This window comes from Callorhinus ursinus, unplaced genomic scaffold, assembly GCF_003265705.2.
Source record: "Callorhinus ursinus isolate GAN/ISIS: 27379988/994484 unplaced genomic scaffold, GSC_fseal_2.0 scaffold18, whole genome shotgun sequence".
Classification (NCBI taxonomy): Eukaryota; Metazoa; Chordata; class Mammalia; order Carnivora; family Otariidae; genus Callorhinus; species Callorhinus ursinus.
In genome coordinates this window covers 941,904-964,397 of record NW_027397080.1, presented here as the reverse complement: position 1 = coordinate 964,397, position 22,494 = coordinate 941,904, and the positions used below count along the sequence as shown (strand labels likewise).

Below are 22,494 nucleotides of genomic sequence, written 5' to 3'. Positions count from 1 at the left end.
TCATTCATTAATATAGGGAGTAAAAGCTGACTGGTTACTGTTCCTTCAGTGTAACTCCAAGAGTTATTTTTTAAGATTTTATTTTTAAGTAATCTCTACACCCCAATGTGGGGCTCAAACCCACAACCTGAAACCAAGAGTCGCATGTTCCACCAACCAAGCAAGCCAGGAACCCCCAGAATTTTTTTTTTTATGAAGGTCTATACCTATAACTCCCAGTAATAAGTGTACGATAACAATACCCATGTAATAGGTTTTTATGAACAAGACATAACTGCTGCATGATTTTTATCTTAAGAATCTTGGTTTAGGGGCACCTGGGTGGCTCAGTTGGTTGAGCACAGCCTTCGTCTTGGGTCATGGTCCCAGATCGAGTCCCATATCCGCTCCCTGCTCAGTGGGACATCTGTTTCTTCTTCTCCCTCTGCCTCCACTCATGCTCTCTCTCAAATGAATAAATAAAATCTTAAAAAAAAAAAAAAAGAATCTTGGTTTAGGGGCACCTGGGTGGCTCAGTCAACTGAGCGTTAGACTCTTGATTCCGGTTCAGGTCATGATCTCCAGGTCCTGGAATTGAGCCCTGTGTCGGGCTCCATGCTGAGCACACAGTTTGCTTGTTCCTCTCCCTCTGCCCCCGCCACCCCCCGCCCCTGAGCACATGCTCACTTCTCTCTCTCAAATAAAATCTTAAAAAAAAAAAAAAAAAAGAATTTTGGTTTAAACCACAGAGAACATAAAATTCAAGGCAAGGAGGTGAATCACCCATTAGGTTATTAAGCTGTTAGACACAAAGAAAAATACCTCAATTTTAAACATGAACAGTTCCTATTCAAACCCCACTAGGCACATTCCAGGCTCCCAACTGACACTTATATACCATCTTTTCAATCAATTCTCAATTCCAAATATCTCTAGCAGAGTCCCAGTTGAGGCAGTCATTGCAGAGGAAATATTAATCAGCAATGCTTTGCTACTGGTGTGAAAGTTCTAAAGCTGACATATATCCCGTAACTACTTATCCACCATCCTGAATATATACTGACACCTAGTATGTAAAGTTATGTAAGAGTGTGGTCTATACACACATGTGCAGAGTATCTAGTGGGGAGGAGATAGATGACAAATGGGAGTGTTTAGTAGAAGGGAACAAATAAAAGATGAAAGAGGACAAAAAAGAAATTCCTGTTCTGGAAGCAAAAGATTAAAGAGAAACATTACAAAATGCCAATAATGGTTTTATTAGGATGGTGGAACTATGGGCATTTTGTTTTATCTTCCCTATTAATGTTTCTGTAATGAAATTACTTTGCGATTTTTTGGAAAATTTTATTCTTTGGTGATGACTTTTGGAGCTGTGCCTATCTTCTTTCTTTTTTTAAAAAAAGATTTTTATTTTATTTATTTATTTATTTATTTATTTGAGGAAAGAGAGAGGACAAGAGGGGGTAGGGTCAGAGGGAGAAGCAGACTCCCTGTCCAGCAGGGAGCCCGATGTGGGACTCGATCCCAGGACTCCAGGATCATGACCTGAGTCGAAGGCAGTCGCTTAACCAACTGAGCCACCCAGGCGCCCTGTGGCTATCTTTCTAGAGTGACTAATTGAAGGTGCTTCTGCAAACTACTGAGAAATATGGAAAGGAAAAATACATCACTTAAAACTTCCTTAGAACTTTAAAAAACATTGCACAAGACTAAACTGGAGGGGAGATCAAGATTTCTTTTTTTTTTTTTTTTTAAGATTTTATTTATTTGACAGAGAGAGACACAGCGAGAGAGGGAACACAAGCAGGGGGGGAGTAGGAGAGGGAGAAGCAGGCTTCCCGCCGAGCAGGGAGCCTGATGTGGGGCTCGATCCCAGGACCCTGGGATCATGACCTGAGCCGAAGGCAGACGCTTAACGACTGAGCCACCCAGGCGCCCCGAGATCAAGATTTCTAAAATATGTATTATATATAAAATATGTATTATATTCACATATTAACATTTTATTAAATAATGTGTGTGTGTGTGTGTGTGTGTGTGTGTGTGTGTGTGTGTGTGTGTATGTTTTAAAGCAGGCTCCACACCCAGCATGGAGCCCAACACAGGGCTTGAACTCAGAACCCTGAGATCAAGATCTGACCTGAGGGCACCTGGGTGGCTTGGTTGGTTAAGCATCCGCCTTGGGCTCATATATGCCTAGCAATCTACAAAGTACTTCACAACATGATCTAATTTTATCCTTTATAATTAAGCTTGTAATGCAAGGAGTAAATGTTCCTGCCAAGGACTTTCCCTCAAGCTCTTCTACCTTAGGCTCCCTTTACCACTGTGTTGATTTCAATCCATCATTTTCTTCACAGTCCAGCAGTGTCACCATCTACTACTCCTGATAACTTCACCCTCTAGCTACACTGGTTTCACCTGAATTAACAACAAAAAAAACCCCACAACCACCTCTCCCCCAGCTTTAAACAAAACCCCTTCCTAGAGTCTGTATTTCCCTCTAGGTAATTATGTTCACTTCCCTTCAGTCTTTTTTTTTTTTTTTTAAGATTTTATTTATTTATTTGAGAGAGAAAGAGAGAGAGAGAAACAGCATGAGAGGGGAGAGGATCAGAGGGAGAAGCAGGCTCCCTGCTGAGCGGGGAGCCCAATGTGGGACTCGATCCCAGGACTCCAGAATCAGGACCTGAGCCGAAGGCAGTCACTTAACCAACTGAACCACCCAGGCACCGTCCCTTCAGTCTTAATAAACTTCTATAAAAAGCAGTGTATCCTTAGTGTCTTCATCTTCTCACCCATTTATTCCTTGGGCCATAGCAAACTACTTTTCCCTCACAACTCCAAGAAACACAGATACGTCCTAATTCCAAAATCTGATGGGTAGCTCCCAGTTTCTTTACCTCTAGAATGAAAGTTGTACTGTTTCACATGTCGCTTTGAAGATTAATAAACCAAACATAAAAACATGAGAAACATCACATTTTAATTGATTCTTAATTGAAGGACGGATGAAACTAAACACAAAGGCAGATGAACTATTTAGTACTATTCTGGGAGAATTCTTCAAACACTGATCTATATAACTCCTAACACATTTTACCCTTTCCTCTCTCCTCCCACTGATGCCAGATTAGCCATCCATTCCGGAGGTTAACAACAAAATGAGACAGGAGCACCTGGTGGGCTCAATTAGTAGAACATGTGACTCTTGATCTTGGGGTTGTGCGTTCAAGCCCCACACTGGGTGTAGAGCTCGACAAACAAACAAAAAAAACAAACAAAGGCAGGCTCTAAAATGGTAAGGGACTTATCCGAGGTAACACATCTAATCATCAGTAAAGTCAGGCCTGGAACCAAGTCTTCTAACTTCACTGCCTTCTGAATTACACTGTGGTTCTTATTCTCCAGTCATAAAGTATGATTCCTATGATCAGAAAAACAGAACAAACTCCTTAGAGTCTTATGGAGCAAGTGTACTAAATAGGGATGTTAATTAATGTAAATATGGGTTTTTTTTGCCTTTCTTTTTGTACCCCTCTCTTTGTGTTAGCCAAGTCTGGCTTCCAGGCAAAACTCAAAGACTTGAAAAATAATACCTTTTTGTGCTAAGAAAAAAACACACACTGAAATGTGGCTGGTAAGCACATGGCTCCTCATCTTAATAAAACTTCAATCTCATGTCCTTAGCCATGAGAATCCTAAAAGAACAGGACCCATAAATCCAACTCCATTATAGGGAAAATAATTCAAAACATGTACTACTGAGCCATGAAGCTCCAAGGACCTGCCATATTCACATCTAGCTGAGAAAAGAAAGCAAAGAAGCCACAAGGGGTTCTTTCTGCAAAAGATTATCAGGCTTATGCCAAATGACCAGCTAAAAGGGGTAAGTGGATTTGAAGAGTTTGAAAGGAACTTCCCTACCTTTCACTTCTATGCTCACTTCTTTAAAACTGATCTGAGCCTGGGTAGTTGAGCTGGTTGAGTGTCCAACTTGGTTTCAGCTCGGGTCACGGTCTTAGGCCCCACATCCGGATCCGTGCTTGGCAAGAAGTCTGCTGGAGAACACCCCCACCCCCTACCACCATTCACATGTGCTTTCACTCTCTCTAAAATTAAATAAATAAATCTTTAAAAACATAAAAAATAAAACTGATCTGAGAAGGCACCTGTAGTCAAGGAATCATGTTGGTTCTTTTTTCCCATCTCCCTGGTTCAAAAGTGCCCTTCCCCTTCTCACCCATCTTACTATGATATACCACCTTAAGTGTATTAAAAAGAAAAATAAAAAGTCTTTTAATTCATGTTGGAGTATTTTAATTGTCAAGTGTCATGACAGGAATTTCTGTTTAATGATCTCATCTCGGACCCCTTACTAATATCAAAGAATGCTTTGCTTCTGAAAGCAAATATGACAAGCACAGAAAATGTGGATAAGGTATAGAGCATTATTTCATGTAGTTAACAGACTCAGTGATGCTCCTGGTAAAGCATGCTGGGAAAACCAATCTTTTGTGAAGCTCAGTGAGGACTTGTTGAAGTGTGTCTAAAACTGTGTCCAAGTTACACCAAGAACATGTCCCAGTTTTACATTTCACACGGTTCTAAGTTGTTGAGGGTGAGAAGGTCCAAATTTACTTCCAAGAGATCAATGTTATACATCTAAATAAAAGGAACATATCATAAACTTTGAAAACGTGTTTTTTTAAAAAAAGAAATATATTAAACATATGTTGGGGGTTTATATTACCTTTTTTAAAAAAGATTTTATTTATTTGTCGGGGGTGGGGGACAAGCAGGGGGAGTGGCAGGCAGAGGGAAAAGCAGGCTCCCTGCTGAGCAAGGAGCCCAATGCAGGAATCCATCCCAGGACACTGCGATCATGACCTGAGCCGAAAGCAGACGCGCAACTGACTGAGCCACCCAGGCCTCCCTACATTACATTTTCTTGACTAGGTATTCAGGACATGAAGAAATATTTCAATTAACTTTTGCTGAAGGATTTCATTTTTAAGTGCAAATCTTTCGTTCACTGTCAAACATTTCAATGCACATTTACTCATTCCTACCATATACTGATTTGCTTAATATAAAGTGACTTTGTGAATTCTACCGTTTCAAAAAGTTCCTAGCAAAATAAATCACACTCTTAAAAACAGAACACCTACATCTGTATGTTAGGTAGGACAAGCGGTCCTGAAATGCAATCTAGGCTATAACGCCTTAAACTTAATAAAAACAAAAACCACTTCATTTAATTCCAGTAATTTCTTCCCCTCAGATGTGGACATCCCATTTTAATTCTAAAACATAATTATAAGCACATTTTCAACCACGAAATGAAATTTCCATTTCTACCTGCACTAGATGCAATAATTCAAAAGTTACTTCCATTTCACCACTGAGGTTTGGCTCTAATATTTTTAAAATTTTTATTTATTTATTTTAGAGAGAGAAAACATGCATGGGGTGGGGGCAGGGTGAAGAGGGAGAATCCCAAGCAGACTCCACACTGAGTGGGGAGCCCGATGCAGGGCTTGATCTCACCACCCTGAGATCACAACCCAAGCGGAACTCAACAATCAGACGCTCAACTGACTGAGCCACCAAGGTGCCCCTCTAATATAAATTTTAAATAATCTATGGGAAAATCCAAAAATATGCAGTGTCTAATTTTTAACCAGTCTTGTGTTTGATTTTAGCTTCATAAAGTTCCTGTAAGTACAAGAGTAATAGATATAGTCATTTGGTAAGCCTTCTTTAGAAAAGGCTTTTGGGTCTCTTAGAAACTGACAAATTTAATGACTGGGTGACAAATCATTAAACAGATCAGGTAGTTTACAGTCTGTGTACAGGCATACTTTGGAGATATTATAGATTCAGTTCCAGACTACCACAATAAAGCAAGTATCACCACAGAACTAGTTAAATGAATTCTTTGGTTTCATGGTACACCTAAGTTGTTTACACCATACTGTATTATAAAGTGTGAATAGCATTATGCTTAAAAAATAATGTACATATAGCTTAATTAAAAACACTGTATTGCTAAAAAATGCTAACCATCATTTGATTTTCCAACTAGTCATAATCTTTTTGCTGCTGGAGGGTCCTGACTTGGATTGTTGTTGCAGCTTCTACATCAGCACTTACTGCTTCACCTTGCACTTTTCTGTTACAGAGATGGTTTCTTTCCTCAAATCTCATGAACCTACCTCTGCTGGCTTTGAACTTTTCTTCTGCAGCTTCCTCCCCTCTTTCGGCCTTCAGAGAATTGAAGAGAGTTAGGGTATTGCTCTGGATCAGGTTTTGGCATAAGGGAATGTTACTATGGCTGGTCTGATCTTCTATTCAGGCCACTCAAACTTTCTTCATGTTAGCAATAAGGCCATTCCACTTTCTTGACATTCATGCATTCACTGCAGTAGCACTTTTAATTTTCTTCAAGAACTTTTCCTTTAGTCACAACTTGGCTAACTGTTTGGCTCAAGGGGCCTAGCTTTTGGCCTGTCTCAGCTTTAAACTTGCCTTCCCCACATGCTTAATCATTTATAGCTTTTGATTTAAAGTGAGACACCTGCGACTCTTCCTTTCACAGGAACACTCAGAGGCCATTGTGGGGTTATTAACTGGCCTAATTTCAACATTGTTGTGTCTCAGGGAATAGGGAGGCCTGAGGGGAGGGAGAGAAACGGGAGCAGTCAGAACAAACATTTATTAAGTTTGCCATCTCAGTGATGCCCCAAAATAATTACAATGGTAACATCAAAGATCATTGATCACAGATCACCATAACAAATATAGTAATAATGAAAAAGTATGAAATAGGGGCGCCTGCATGGCTCAGTTGGTTAAGAGTCTGCCTTCGGCTCAGGTCATGATCCCAGAGTCCTGGCACACTCTCTCTCATGAACGTACTCTCAAATAAAATCTTTAAAAGAAAAAAAAGAAAAAGTTTGAAATATTGTGAGAATTACCAAAATGTGAGAGAGAGACAAGAAGTGAGAAAATGCTGTTGGAAAAATGGCACCAAAAGACTTGCTCAACACAAGGTTGCCATAAATCTTCAATTTGAAAAAAACGCAGTATCTGTGAAATGCAATAAAACAAGGTATGCCTGTATTTCACAGAACTGAAAAAGGATATAACCTAGTTCTCAGCTAAGAGATCACTAAAAATAATTTTTGATGACTGTGAAATGATTCTTGGTAAATAACTGAAAGAATTCAAAGAAGTGAGTGGCGCTGATATAACAAACCATATACGACAGTCTTAGAATCACATTCAGGGGCACCTAGGTGGCTCAGTTGGTTAAGTAGCCAGGCTGCTGACTCTTGATTTTGGCTTGGGGCGTCTGGGTGGCTCAGTAAGTTGAGCGACTGATTCTTGGTTTCAGCTTGGGTGGTGATCTCAGGGTCATGGGAATCAGTCCTGTGTTAGGCTTGTGCTGAGTGTGGAGCCTGCCTGGGATTCTCTCTCTCCCTCTTCCTCTGCCCCTTCACTCCGCACTGTGCATACATGTACCCTCTCTCTCTCTCTCAAAAAAAAAAAAAATTCTCTCTCCCTCTGCCCTTCCCTCTGCTCATGCTCTCTCAAATAAATAAAATCTTTTAAAAAAGGAAAAAAAAAGCTCCCCCTCCTACGCCCCCCCGCCGAGAGAGCACCCATTAGCTGGGAGGTGGGATGGGATGGGGGGGAGGCGTAGAGAGAGAATCTTAAGCAGGCTCCACACCTAGCATGGAGCCTGATGTGGGTCTCGATTTCACAACCCTGAGATCATGACCTGAGCTGAAACCAAGAGTCAGATGCTTAACTGACTGAGCTACCCAGGTGCCCTGCCAATCCCCTCTTAAAATGCCTTCTCATGGTTTCCATCACATTACATCACTAGACCAGCAGTTTTCATTGGTGGACTGCAGAAAGCTATATAAAATTTCAAAGTATGTTTCAAGGGTTGATACTGGTTGTAAATTTTATTTGGATAAGCAAAACATTTAAAAAAAATCCTAATGCCACTTCATAAGAGAAAAGGCAATAAATGTTGTAGCAGACAGACAAATCTGGGGAAAAAAGGACAGCTCATCTTAAGAAAAAAACAAGTTGGCATCCTTACACGTATACTCTTCATAAAGAACTGGTGAAATAATTCTCAGAGCAGCGTGAGTGGCAACCGATGCATTAAGATACCGTGGTCCTCTCCCTATGATCCCTGTGATTACTACTTTTTCCTTTTGCCCTGTAAATGTAATGGCTACTTAAAAGCTTTGATACAGCACTTTGTTTCTCTGTAATTTCTTCACTGTCTCACTCATTTTTTTTTTAAAGCAGGGTTTTGTGTTTTTTTTTTTTAAGATTTTATTATTTATTTGACAGAGAGAGAGAGAGCCAGAGCAGGAACACAAGCAGGGGGAGTGGGAGAGGGAGAAGCAGGCTTCCCGAGGAGCAGGGAGCCCGATGCGGGGCTCGATCCCAGGGCCCTGGGATCATGACCTGAGCTGAAGGCAGATGCTTAACCACTGAGCCACCCAGGCACTTCTCATCTCTAAGTGGCACTTCATGAAGCATTTTATCACACATATACCTATACTCAAGCATCTATCACAATGCATTACGTTTACCTGTTTATGTATTTATCTCCCCTACAAACAGGGCACACTTGGGTAGGGATTAATAGCAAATGGGATAATTTTTTAGTACAGATAGCATACCCATTAAATAATAACTTCTTTTTTTAAGAGATGTTGACAATTTCATCAATTGGTATTTTCCTTTATCTTACTGTTAAAACCTCTCCTTGAACATTACTTAAACTGCAGAGCCCAAGCCTATACCTATGTATATCTTCATATATTCACTGGCTTTAATAAGTCCTTTCTAAATCTCAGGATTTGAGGGGCACCAGGCTGGCTCACTCAGTGGAGCATGCAGCTCTTGATCTCAGGGTCATGAGTTTGAGCCCCCTGTTAGGAATGGAGATTGCAAAAACAAACAAACAAACAAACAAACAAATCCCAGGATTTGAAAAGAAAACTAATAAGGTCTTTAGCCTACCACTTTCACTTCATCTAAAGGACTGAGTCACCCTACATAGTCTATAATCGCTTCCTAACTGTCTGCACATCAATTTTTCCTCCTTAAGTCCTCAATAAGGAGAATACCAGGGTTACTGGTGCATTGCTTAGTTCATCTTTAATCCATCCTCATGTTGATACTTCAGACAGGAAAGAGCCCAAAGTCATTTTCTACCTTAGTATTTAAGTACTTTAGTTTTAGAGAAGACAAATTCCTACCTAAGAATTTCTTTCTTTTTTTTTTTTTTTAAAGATTTATTTATTTGACAGAGAGAGACACAGCGAGAGAGGGAACACAAGCAGGGGGAGCGGGAGAGGGAGAAGCAGGCCTCCCACAGAGCGGGGAGCCCGATGTGGGGCTCGATCCCAGGACCCTGGGATCATGACCTGAGCCGAAGGCAGACACTTAATGACTGAGCCACCCAGGCACCCCCTACCTAAGAATTTCTCAAGGACATAAAATTTGAGCATGTCTTTCAATGTACTAAAGAGGGATACAGGACACCTCTAAGATTTTTTCCACTAACTGCATTTCACATGCCATAGTTGCATGCGGCTAGTGACTACTATATTGTACACTGCAGCATAGACTTTGCAGACTCCTCTCTGGATCCAATCAGACCAGTAGAAAGCCAGGCATTGATGGCTAGGAAGCTTTGAGACACACGTGTGGCTGTCCCTAGAACATCTATGTATGGAACTTAAGGCATGCTTTATGTAAGCTTACCTAACACCAGCATTTACCTTGTTTTCTCTCTACTTAATTTTTAAAAGTTACTTTTCAAGTATTTTGCTTTGCTGTATTAAATGCATTTTTATAAACAACAACGAAAAAAGACTTTTTTCCACTAGAGCATTTCTGTCTGTTAAGAAAATACTTAATTCCAGGCGCCTGGGTGGCTCAGTCGTTAAGCGTCTGCCTTTGGCTCAGGTCATAATCCCAGGGGATCGAGTCTCACATCAGGCTCCCTGCTTGGCGGGAAGCCTGCTTCTCCCTCTCCCACTCCCCCTGCTTGTGTTCCTGCTCTCGCTCTCTCTGTCAAATTAATAAATAAAATCTTAAAAAAAAAAGAAAATACTTAATTCCATGGTTATTAATATGGATAAGTGATGTCTGCTATTATATGATTAGGGTCCAATAAACAACAACACAAAATCTATTTCTAGTACATAAACTCAATGACAACAAAGTTATTTCTGTCAAAAACCGTAACTAGACATTTAACAGATTACCTTGCCCATAAGAGATATACATGTGATATGCAAATGCTCTATTGAAATAATATAAAGCACGATATAAAACATTACTTTGAATTAATCACAAATTCATACTTTTAAAACCTGAGTCAAATCATGACATACTATTTTACACCTACCAAACTGGCAAAAACAAATTCTGAACTATCAAGTGTTGGTAAACATGTGAAGTGAACAAGAAATTCTTATATATTGCTGATGGGACTGTAAACCCATACAACCACTTTGGAAAAGTTTGGCAAATATAAAGAAGTTGTGCAACCTCTGTGACCCACCATTTTTTAAAAAAGATTTATTTATTTTTTGGGGGGCGGGCAGACAGAGAGGGAGAATCTCAAGCAGACTCTCTGCTAAGTGCAGAGCCTGATGTGTGGCTGGATCCCACGACCCAAGCCGAAATCAAGAGTCGGAGGCCCAACCAATTGAGCCACCCAGGCACCCTGACCACTAATTTTAATCACACATGAACACCACACAAAAAATATAAAACTGTTCACTATAGCACTGTATACAATAGACAAAAAATTAAATCACTAAATGTCGACCAACAGGATAATGATTCAATTGTGGTATATTTGTACAATACTGCATAGCAGGAAATGGTTAGATACACATAAACAAAACTGATGAAGCTCACAAAATTAAAAAAGTTGTAAAAACTGGCAGCTCTTTCTGCCCATGGGTCTTGTCCCCATGCTTTAATAAAATCACCTTTTTGTGGGCGCCTGGTTGGCTCAGTTGGTTGAGCCAACTGAAAGAATTCAAAGAAGTGAGTGGCACTGATATAACAAACCATATACGACAGTCTTAGAAATCACATTCAGGGGCACCTAGGTGGCTCAGTTGGTTAAGCAGCCAGGCTGCTGACTCTTGGTTTTGGCTTGGGGCATCTGGGTGGCTCAGTAAGTTGAGCGACTGATTCTTGGTTTCAGCTTGGGTGGTGATCTCAGGGTCGTGGGAATCAGTCCTGTGTTAGGCTTGTGCTGAGTGTGGAGCCTGCCTGGGATTCTCTCTCTCCCTCTTCCTCTGCCCCTTCACTCCGCACTGTGCATACATGCACCCTCTCTCTCTCTCTCTCAAAAACACATTCTCTCTCCCTCTGCCCTTCCCTCTGCTCATGCTCTTCCAAATAAATAAAATCTTTAAAAAAAGGAAAAAAAAAAGCTCCCCCTTCTACCCCCCCCCGAGAGAGCACCCATAAGCTGGGGGGTGGGATGGGATGGGGGGAGGGGTAGAGAATCTTAAGCAGGCTCCACACCTCACGATCTCAGGGTCCTGGGATCGAGTTCTGTATCGGACTCGCACTTGAAATCTGCTTCAGAATTCTTTCTCTCCCCCAGCTCACTTGTGCTCTATCTCTCCCTCTCTAAAATAAATAAAGCTTTTAAAAAAATTAACTTTAGGGTGCCTGGATGGCTCAGGCATCTGCCTTAAACTCAGGTCATGATCCCAGGGTCCTGGGATTGGGTCCTGCATCAGGCTCCCTACTCAGCGGGGAATCTGCTTCTCCCTCTGCTCCTCCCCCCTGCTTGTGCGCTCTCTCTCATTCTCTCTCTCTCAAGTAAATAAATAAAATCTTTAAAAAAAAAATTTAACTTTAAGTGGATCAAAGGCCTGAATGTAAGAGCTAAAAGTAAACGTAAGAGTAAATCTTTGTGATCTTAGGTTAGGCAATGATCAATTAGATATTATCAAAATTAAAAATGTTTGTGCTTCAGGGGCGCCAGGCTGGTGCGCTCAGAAGGGTGTGTGATTCTTGATCTCTGGGTCGTTGAGTTTGAGTCCCATGTTGGGTGTAGAGATTAAATAAATAAAACTTAAAAAAAAAGTGTGCTTTAAAAGACAGACACCCTCAAGAAAGTGAAAAGACAACCCAAAGACTTAGATAAGATATGAAAACAACCCAAGTGTCCACATATGGATGAATGGATACAGAGGGGAGCCTGGGTGGCACTGTCGGTTAAGTGTCCAACTCTTGGTTTCGGCTCAGGCCTTGATCTCAGGGTTGTGAGATGGAGCCCTGCATCTGGCTCCGCACTCAGCAGGAGTCTGCTTAAGTTTCTCTCTCCCTTTCCTTTTGCCCCTCCCCGTTGCTTGCTCTCCCACTCTCTAAAATAAATAATCTCAAAAAAGAAAAGAATGAAAATGTGCCACCCTCACCACACACAGACTATTATTTAGCCATAAAAAAGAATAGCTGGCTCAGATGGTTAAGTGTTTGCCTTTGACTCAGGTCATGATCCCAGAGTCCTGGGATGGAGCCCTGCATCGGGCTCCCTGCTCAGCGGGGAGTCTGCTTCTCCCTCTCCTTCTGCCCCTCCCCCTACTCATGCTTGCTCTCTCAAATAAATAAAATCTTTAAAAAAATGTGAATTTTAGATTATGTAAATTATATCTCAATAAAGCTGTCTTAAAAAAATTAGGACAATGACTGATAAGGGACTGGGAACTTCTAATGCAAAGTAACCCCATGCAAATTATTTTCTTGTTGCAAGGAGAGAAGACTCACTGTTTAATATATGGATCAGACTACTATCACCTTAATCTAAGGCTCAATCTTAGCACTGTGAAAGTAGGTCAACGGGTATTACATGTTTTATAAATAAAATGCAGAATGATATATCTACAATGTATTCTGGCCAAAAATGTTTTGATGTGAATCTATCAAATTTTTAGATGTACACCTTAGAGAAAAATATAAGAATTAAAGGGACAAACTAAATGACAACACAGAACACAACTGTACAAAACCATTTCAGGATAGAGCAGTCGCAAACTCAGTGTCACTGAAAAATGACTATGCTAGATTAAAGAGACATAAGGAAATTAAAGTGTTATATGTAACAAGGTCTTGGATCAGATACTAGTATTGAATAGCTAGCTAGTACTGAATAGCTATCACCTGGGGGAATTCACTTATGCATTTTTATTTTTTTTTAAGATAATTTATTTGAGGGCAGGGGAGGAAGGGCAGAGGGAGAGAATGTTCACGCAGACTCCCTGCTGAGCGCGGAGCCCAATTCCATGACCCATGAGATCAAGACCTGAGCTGAAACCAAGAGTCAAATGCTTAACCGCCAGAACAACCCAAGGGCCCCTGGGGGAATTTAAACTGCACCTGGATATTAGAAGAAATAAACATTTATTCACACTAAAGAATGGGTATCACCAACTAAAAAGCAAGTTGCGGGGTGCCTGGCTGGCTCAGTCATTAAGTGTCTGCCTTCGGCTCAGGTCATGATCCCAGGGTCCTGGGATCAAGCCCCGCATTGGGCTCCCTGCTTGGCAGGGAGCCTGCTTCTCCCTCTCCTACTCCCCCTGCTGTGTTCCCTCTCTCGCTGTGTCTCTAATAAATAAATAAAATCTTTAAAAAAAAAAAAAAAGCAAGTTGCAAGTTAATCTCATTTTAGTAAAATAAAAATAAAAACCTACATATATGTGCTTAGAGAAAGATCTGGAAAAAGTGCACCACAAGTTACAGTAGTGATTTCTGGATGAGGAGAATATTTTTACTTTTGCATATGTATATTTCCTAATATTCTATCTAGCATAATACTGCTTTTGTAATAATAAAAGAATCTTTAAAAGACAGAAAGTCACATCGGGAACTTTAATAAACAGTACACGGGCCTTACTCCAGCTAAATTTTAAAAGGTTGACAACTACTGCTTTAAAAAATTGGGAGTAGAGAAAAAGGAAAATTCTTGTCCAAGATTGTCTTTAAAAAATACATTCATATAGGTTTTTCACTTCATGAGATAGGAGACTACCCTAATAGAGGCAGTCACAAACAAAATCTTCTAGAAGGAGCAAATTATGTAAGTCAATTTTATAAATCAGGGTCTTTGGTTGAAAAAAAACTAAGATAAACAGAAAAGGAATTTATCAGAAATATATTGGGAGTTCAGAGAATGACTGAGAGCCTCCTTGACTTTGCAAACATGTAGAAACCGAGTAAAGCTAAGCAGTCTAAAATCACCAGCCAAGGTCACACCACAGCAAGAGGTGCTTAGGAAACTGCCCTGCTAGCACTGCCACTGCTAATGACACAAGCCTACAGAATGGATTCTGAACTGTCCTTGATTCCTCTGCATCTCTCACTCCAGATCCAAGTCCCCAGTCAAGTGTCCGTGACTGGCACAACTTGGGTCACAAATGCCAGGTGTTCAGGACAGAAACTGTATGTATAAGGTATGTATATGTATGTACACATCAAGTTACATACACACAGCCTTTCCAGCTTCCTCTCCTACTAAGATTCACAAAAAGGCAGTATACGAAAGGGGTTAAAATGGTAAATGGTCAAAAGAAACAACAAAGGTCACTTTAAAACCCAATTAGAACGTCCAACACAGGAATCTTGCCAGTCTTACCATCAGTAATAAACTTTAATCATTGTGCCACCTTCTGCTTCATTGTTCCAAAAAACATTTCCTGAAAGTAATTTCACAAAATGCAAAATTTTTCAAGAGTAAAATTTATTAACCTTTTTCAGGTAATCTCCTTTCCAATACTGTGTCATTCAACAGTCATGAACACTTGCTGCAGCCATAACTAAACATTCACTAACCCACTGAAAAAAAGGGAATTTACTTAAATCAGGAGTTCCAAGTAAGAATAGTATGTTATAGAAATTTATTACCTAATGCAATTTGACACATTAAATTCTGGCTGTAAGATTGAGGTAACTAAGTGCATTAGATTTATGCAAATACCTGAAACTAAGGTTTCAGAACCAGCAAAAATGGTTTTAAAGCATTTGCTCCAAAAGTCACTGTATCAACTATACTACAAACAAGCCATTCAGTAGTGATAACTTTTATCAAATATTTGCAGCTACACTGACCCTGAAAGGCTCCAGTTCCCTAATAGGGAACAAACTTTTTGTCACATCTAAAAAACTACACATCATTTTTATAACTGAGAGGTGTAACAGTGAACACTGTATCACCAGATATACATTTTTACTTCAAGTTCATTTTACTTACAAGCATTTCTAAAAATCTCTTCTCAAGCATAAACTTTGCTTTCAACACAAACATTACTTTTTTTTTTAAGATTTTATTTATTTATCAGAGAGAGAGACAAGGAGAGAGGGAACACAAGCAGGGGGAAGTGGAAGAGGGAGAAGCGGGCTCCAGGGAGCCCGATGCGGGGCTCAATCCCAGGACACTGGGATCATGACCTGAGCCGAGGGCAGATGCTTTATGACTGAGCCACCCAGGCACCCCTCAATCCAAACATTACTTTTAAGGTAGAAGAGCAGACTAGATCTAGCTAGTTCTGCCATGTACTAGCTGTGTAACTTTGGGAAAGTCACTCCACCTCTTTTTGCTTCAAATCTTTATCTATAATTTGGGGACTGTTGGAAAGTTGATGATTAAATGGTGAATATAGGGGCACCTGGTTGGCTCAGTTGGTTAAGCATCTGCCTTCAGCTCAGGTCATGATCCTAGGGTCCTGGGATGGAGGCCGCATCGGACTCCCTGCTCAGCGGGGAGTCTGCTTCTCCCTCTCCCTCTGCACCTATCCCCCATTCGTGCTCTCTCTCTCTTTCAAATAAAGAAATAAAATCTTTAAAAAAAATGGTGAATATTGGTAGTGTTAAGAATATGCCTGGATGCTTTCCCCTGGGGTGTGGGGGTAGAAGGTCAATAGGTGTTAAGAATAAAACGCTTAAGGGCGTTGGGAGGGGGGCATAAGCAATAGGGGAAAATGTATTTTGTTCTTAGATTTATTTATTTCAGGGGCGCCTGGGTGGCTCAGTTGGTTAAGTGACTGCCTTCGGCCCAAGTCATGATTCCAGGGTCCTGGGATCAAGCCCCGCATCGGGCTCCCTGCTCCACGGGAAGCCTGCTTCTCCTTCTCCCTCTCTGCCACTCCCACTGCTTGTGCTCTCCTGCTCTGTCTCTGCCAAATAAATAAATAAAATCTTAGAAAAAAATTTATTTATTTGAGAGAGAGTGCAGAGGGGAGGGGCAGAGGGAGAGGGGAGAGAGAGTTTCAAGCAGGCTCCTCAAGAGCGCAGAACCTCAGGACCCAGAGATCCACGACCTGAGCTGAAACCAAGAGTCTGATGCTCAACCAACTGTGCCCCCCAGGTGCCCTGGGAAAAACAGTTTTGATAAGAAAAATTTTCAAACCAAATAGGTTAAGAAAACTACTCACCAGTAACCAAAATCAGAAAACAAAACCACTGCAAACCCAGGATACTCAGCTCAATTTTTATACAAAAATGCAAACTATGAAGAAAAAAAGGACAGGAAAAACACTGCCTGGAAAAGTTAGTATTCTAAGTTGGCAAACCTAACACTCCATTTTACATGCATAACAAAGGAGGGTAAATAACTCTTCTAACTACTCTGTGCTGTTCAATAGAGAAATTTTAAGTAAATGATACATGAGAACCACTGAACAAACCAGAAAAAAAAAAAAAACCCAAATGCACAAATCACCTATGAAGTTAGTCTTCTCCTCCCCACCCCCATCAAATCTCAATGTAAGCCTCAATATCCAAATGCCAATTTACAGGAATTCAGAAAAATCTCAAATGTGGCAATTGTGCAGGATAAATAAACTGGCTTCTTCAACAAAGTGCAAGGGAAAAAAACACACAGAAGAAACATACAAATTAAGAGGTTTGAAAGAATGCCAGTTATAGTAGTGGGAACTGGATTCTGATTCAAATAAACTAGAAAAATGAACAGAAAAATAATACCCAAGAAAGAAAAATAAGAACCTCCATGTGCAACAATGTTCAGATTTTAATGAATTTCATTTGATTGGTAAAAGGACATTAAGACAATTTTATACAGTTTCTTTAACAATTATGAAGTACATTGTTTTAAGAACTCTACAAATAGTATTTTATTTATTTGCCACAATAATCCTGTGAGAAGTTACTATTATCCCCCATTTAACAAAGGAAGAAACAGGCACAAAGTTCACTTTAAACTCTCCCAAGGTCACCAAGCAGTAAATGGCAATGCAGAGATTCAAATCCAGGCTGTATAGTTGAGGCCCTTAATTACCATACCATCTCTCTATATGATGTGGTAGAAACTGAGCTTTATAATCAGGGAAAGCTCCCTGAATCCAGATTTCTCATTATGTTATGTAAATTACTTAACTTCTTGGAACCTCTGTACACTCACTGTAGAAGGGTTAATATCTATTTCTAAAAAGTATTTTGAAGAAGGAGATTATATATATTGGACTCTATTACAGCCTCTAGCTTATGAAGCCCACAATAAACTACCCTTTCCATCAGACCTCGTAAGACTAATTAAAAAGTAGAGCTAATAATTCATAAACATATAGCAGGAACACTGGAATGGCTCTACCTTTTAATTAACTAGCCAAAGAGCCCCCCAAACAACTTCTCAATATACTTCAAAGGTAGCAAGCAATAATTCAGAAGAGAGTTTTTTATATAATGAAATTTAAACTTACAATCAGCAGAAACAAGAGTTTGAAATCTGAAGTATAGCTCAACTTAAATGAATTTGATTTTTCTGAAAGCAAAATATATTCCACACAAATAGACCTACTGTTCAGAAAAGTGTACTAAAACTTTGTTCATGCTGGTGATTCTCTAGCCTGATATCTGGTTAACATAAGGCAAAGCAGTTTTATCACAGAAAAGGAAGGTAAACATAATGAGTATGTTAAAAGCCAACTTCTTTAAGAAAGACAGCTTTCTATGTTTGTCATCCTGTAACACTGTCCACTTATCTGTTAAACTAAGTTCTTTGTTGACAAAATGTTTTATGTTATTTAGGCATTTCTAGCCTTTAGCACACCAAAACTGGCACCACAGTAGAGCCTGTAGCTTTTCTTGAAATGAGAAAGAAGAAAAAAAGCTGATTACTTTAGTAAAGGAAAAGAGCCATTTGACTTCTTGAAATGTTTGCCCAGTATATTTGAAATCACCTATAAAAATTCATATTACGTAACATTAGCAATATTTTACCTCCTTAGTTAAGATTACCCCTGGACAAAATAAGTTCAGATTATTCTTACAGAACTACTCTTCAAGTCTGATTGTAGCCAGTTTTGTTTTGGAGCGGATTTCAATGGGAAATAAAAATCAGAGTCTGATTTAGAAACGACCTGGATAACTAGGTCTCAGCATACCAAATATTAAATTCCAAACAATGGCAACTATAGTGGTATGTGAGGAAACATGATATCAATGTGCTACCTAGATTTTTCCTCCCATCTTATTTGAAACACCATAAACAACCCACCGCAAAATTTACCTTTTCCATTAAGTATTCTTTTAATTGGGATCCTTTAAAATTGTTGTGCCTTTCACCTTTCCAATAGTCTTATTTTCATAAAGACAGCACCCATAATGATTAATGACTTAGAAACAGATTGCTTAGGTCCGTGCACATTTGTTATCACTGTTACCAAGTACTTACAATTTAACCATAAAACAAAGATATGCAATCTGTTGAAGTATGATTCATAATTGTGTATTATATCTTTAACTGAGAATTTAAAAATGAATTATAAACAGAAATGTGTTCCAGACTCCATATCATTCCAAACTTATTAAAATGGTTGCATGTGCCCCCTTCAGCCAAGCTTTTAAGCAGCTACTGATGAGAAAACTGGTGAGTTGCATTTTGTTCAAAATAAAAAGGCTTCCTAACATCAACCCATTTCAAGAACTCTGATAAGATACTATCCACAATCAAACGAAAAAAATATATCAACATGTACAAACCATTCTGAGTACCCAAGTTTATGGGTTCAGTAGGCAAATGGTAAAAAATAAAGCAATGGACTTGTTATTTCTATAGGGCACTTCAAATGTTTTTCTTATAAAATCAACAAAATAATTTAAGAACAAAAAAATCCCAGGGGAACTGACAAAGATAAACTTGTGTGTTGAAAGAATGTAGGAAGGTAAAGTGAAACTGACTCCCCAGGGAAGATGACAGCTTATTTTACTATTAATTCCCAAGTTCTCATTCACAACTAGGATTTCATTATTTTTATCTTTTAGAGAGATTGCACCTGAAAGTGAAGCACCTTCCCAAACACTGAAGTTATCTGTTCTTGGTTTCCATTGTATGCCTTTGTGTTTTCAGTTAAACTTCTGGATCTAATGGTTTAAAAAAAAAAAAAAAAAAGGCAAACAAAAAGACAGCCTTTTGTTTGAAAGGGCACAACAATCAGGAGCTCCACATCTAAAGTTCGTTTTCACTTGTCTCACCATTGCAATAAATGTCCTAAACTTAAGAGCACTCTGATTCCTTTTCAAATATTACACAGAAAAGGCCAGAAGTCCGCCAAATTACAAATCTAAGTCTTTTGAAGACTACCAATCACTTTACTTTTGGATGGGATTTACAAAGAAACGTGTGACTTGTTACTAAACTAAAACATGAACCACGATTAACTTTTTTTTTTTCCTGGTAAGCAATAAGTATCAACGTTAAGAGCGTATTTCGACAAATAATGCAAACCAACCTCAGAGCACAAAGTTGGCTGATAAAATTACCATCATAGCACAATTTCAAAACTATAAGCAACCACAAAACACACCCCCCCCACACAAAACCGCACCCACTCTTACGTAAACTTTTGGAGTAAGCAAACTTCTTTAGCCTCACCTTTGTTTTCACCTAAAAGGACTCTTCAAGACAAGACAGCAATTGCAGGAAGACCAAAATATCAAAAGATTCAGTTGCTGTCCTCATAAGTGAAACAACCAAAAATTTAAGACACGGTAACGTATTTAAGTTACCGAAGCTTAGGGCACTTCCCCAAGCTACAGCCATTTTAGATTCAGCCTTTCTTTTGAATTTCACGGGGGTGGAGAGAGGTAGATTTAAAACAGAAAAAAATCCTCCTTAAAACTCTTCAAGATCGACCAGCTTTTTTTCGGGGGAGGGAGGCAATCTGTAGGTGCTGGATACCGACTTAATCTAAATCAAAGAAAACACCTCGAAACCAAGAACCTAAACGTTGGTGGTTAAAGCTCTTCTTTTCCCCTCAGTTGCCCCACAGTTGACTTACACGATTTTTTCCTCTTAAATTTTCCTTCGTTGGAAAACAAAAGCCCTTGGCTCTAATTCAGGGAGGAAAGAAAAAGAAGCCCGTAAACCAAGCCACTCAACCACCGACAAGCCGGAACGCCTGGACAGGAGCCAAAGAGCCGCAGGTGAGCGTTCCGACCCGAAGACCAAAGTTGAAGTAGGAGCGCTCGGGCAAAGCCGCGGCGACACTCGACTGCAAAGCTCCTCGCGCGGAGGGAGGTGCCCCAACCGACCTACAGGACCGCTGGCCCCTCGGCTTCTCTGCCCCACCCCAGGCCGACCGACACCAACCACCTGTGTGAGAGCCTCCTTCAACTAGTTTCAACAGCCGGTTGGTTGGGCACCGGGCGGAGCCCCGCGCCGGAACGACTCAAGATCCCCCACCGCCCGGTTCTCCGGAACCCCCACTTACCCGACTGCAGTGGGGCTACAGCTAGGGACCGACCAGACGCAGCGTCTGAGGGCGCGTCCCCAGCTTCCTGATCCTGCAGAGGTTGAGAGCCCACAACCATAACAAAGCTCTTCCCAAAATGGCTGCCCGGCCCACACGGCCCCGGAGGGGCAGGGGGGGAGGAGCGACGACCAGCCTGGCCCTCCCCCCCTCCGACCCCGCCCCCCACACGCCCACCCACTCGCACCGCCCACAGGAGCGCAAGCGCAGGAGCCCTGTTCGGGTGACCCTGCCGACGCCTCACGCCGCCGACGTTCCGCCGCGTGAACGGCAGTTACTCCCTGCGCGGTTCCCCAACCCCCCTCACCGGGGCTCGAGGCTGTGCGTAGTTGCCCCCACCCCTCTGCAGAATTGAATGCTCTGCCTTTCGTTGCGCCGCCTCAGAGGGGGCGACCAGCCGAGTTTGGAACCCCTCTTATTATTCCCTGGCCCAACACAGGGCCTGGAAGCGTGTGAATAAGTGGGTGGGTGTGTATGTGTGTACCGTTTTCCCCGCCCCTTCACCCTCCCGTACCCCACTTCTGGGTATGCTCGCGTCCCCAAACTACCCGTACAAGTACTAGCAAACCGGCTTCGTAGGATCGTGTTTTCCGACCCTTCCCACCTTCCGCTCCTTCCTTCCTTCAGTGCGCACAACATTAAGACTCCGGCGCCCAGCGGGCCACACCGCCGTGCTCTGGAGCCCTGCGCGGCTAGGCCTGACGCGCTACCCGCTGGGAGTGGTAGTTCCGCCCGACCGCTGGCGTCAGGCCCCTGGCCCCGCGCAAGGCGGATATCTGTCCGCAGCCCGCTCCTATGCCAGGGCGGAGGAGCTGTTTCTCTGACCTAAAGTCTCATTGGGTATCGCACTACTAGAAGGGGCGGCGCTGCCGTGACAGACAGAGAAGGAAATAAAAGTGAAAGCCTATTGGTATTAGAAGCGGTTACTATTACGAAGAATTCGCAATGGGCCCATTCTGCACGGGACGCTAAGCCATATGATGGCCGACAACCACGAAGCTACATTAACCAGAATCCGGGGGAATGGAGGAACTGGCCAACGACGCTCAAATTGTCTGGTGCTGTGTCCTTAATAGACTATGAAAATGGAGGCCCAGAGAAGAGAGACTTGTCCAAGGTCACAGAACCAACAAATAAAGTTAAAGCAAAGGGTGACAGAAAATGATCTAACTTTTCAGATCAACCCTAAGCCCAAGACTGTTATCACCACACTTATGGAAGCGAAAATCCTGCCCTTTGTGCTCTTATTTCTTAATGGAGTTTCCAGGTCCAAGCAAAGAGAATGGAAGTAACAGTTTTGTTTTTCTTAGTGTTAGTAGTTTAGGACCCTAACACAGAGTAAGATGTGCCCCATCGATCCCAGAAACCCTGTTATGAGTTCCAGAGATGGCAAGCAATTTGGCCAAGTCTCACTTGGCCTAGACTCCGAATTTCTCCTACCTTCCTACAACACCATCACTTGAGATTGTTTCAGTAGTTCTGCCCTACCTTTCCGAATTCTGAGGGCCAGATTCTGGGGGCTGGGAAACCTGGAAGAGAGAGGCAAGGACCATTCAGGTACGCTACAGACTTCAAAAGCCAGCTTCCAGAATTTCAGATTTAAAAGAATGACTCAAGATGGAAAGCCCTGCCCGGGAACCAGTTAGCGCCGGTCAAGTCCCCACCCGGACTCTTTTTT

At 41.2% G+C, this 22,494-nt stretch overlaps 1 protein-coding gene across 2 annotated transcripts in view; it reads right to left on the bottom strand.

Moving 5' to 3' along the window:
• Positions 1-21,572, bottom strand: part of GPBP1L1 (GC-rich promoter binding protein 1 like 1) — a 60,480-nt gene extending 38,908 nt beyond the window's left edge. The window contains exon 1 of one of the 2 annotated variants that reach the window (XM_025856792.2): positions 21,421-21,572. The gene's annotated coding sequence lies outside the window, so the exon portion shown is untranslated. Of the gene's footprint in view, positions 1-20,777; positions 20,937-21,420 lie in introns of those variants that run through there. The other variant, XM_025856791.2, reaches the window with a different exon arrangement.
• Between the last annotated feature and the right edge of the window lie 922 nt (positions 21,573-22,494).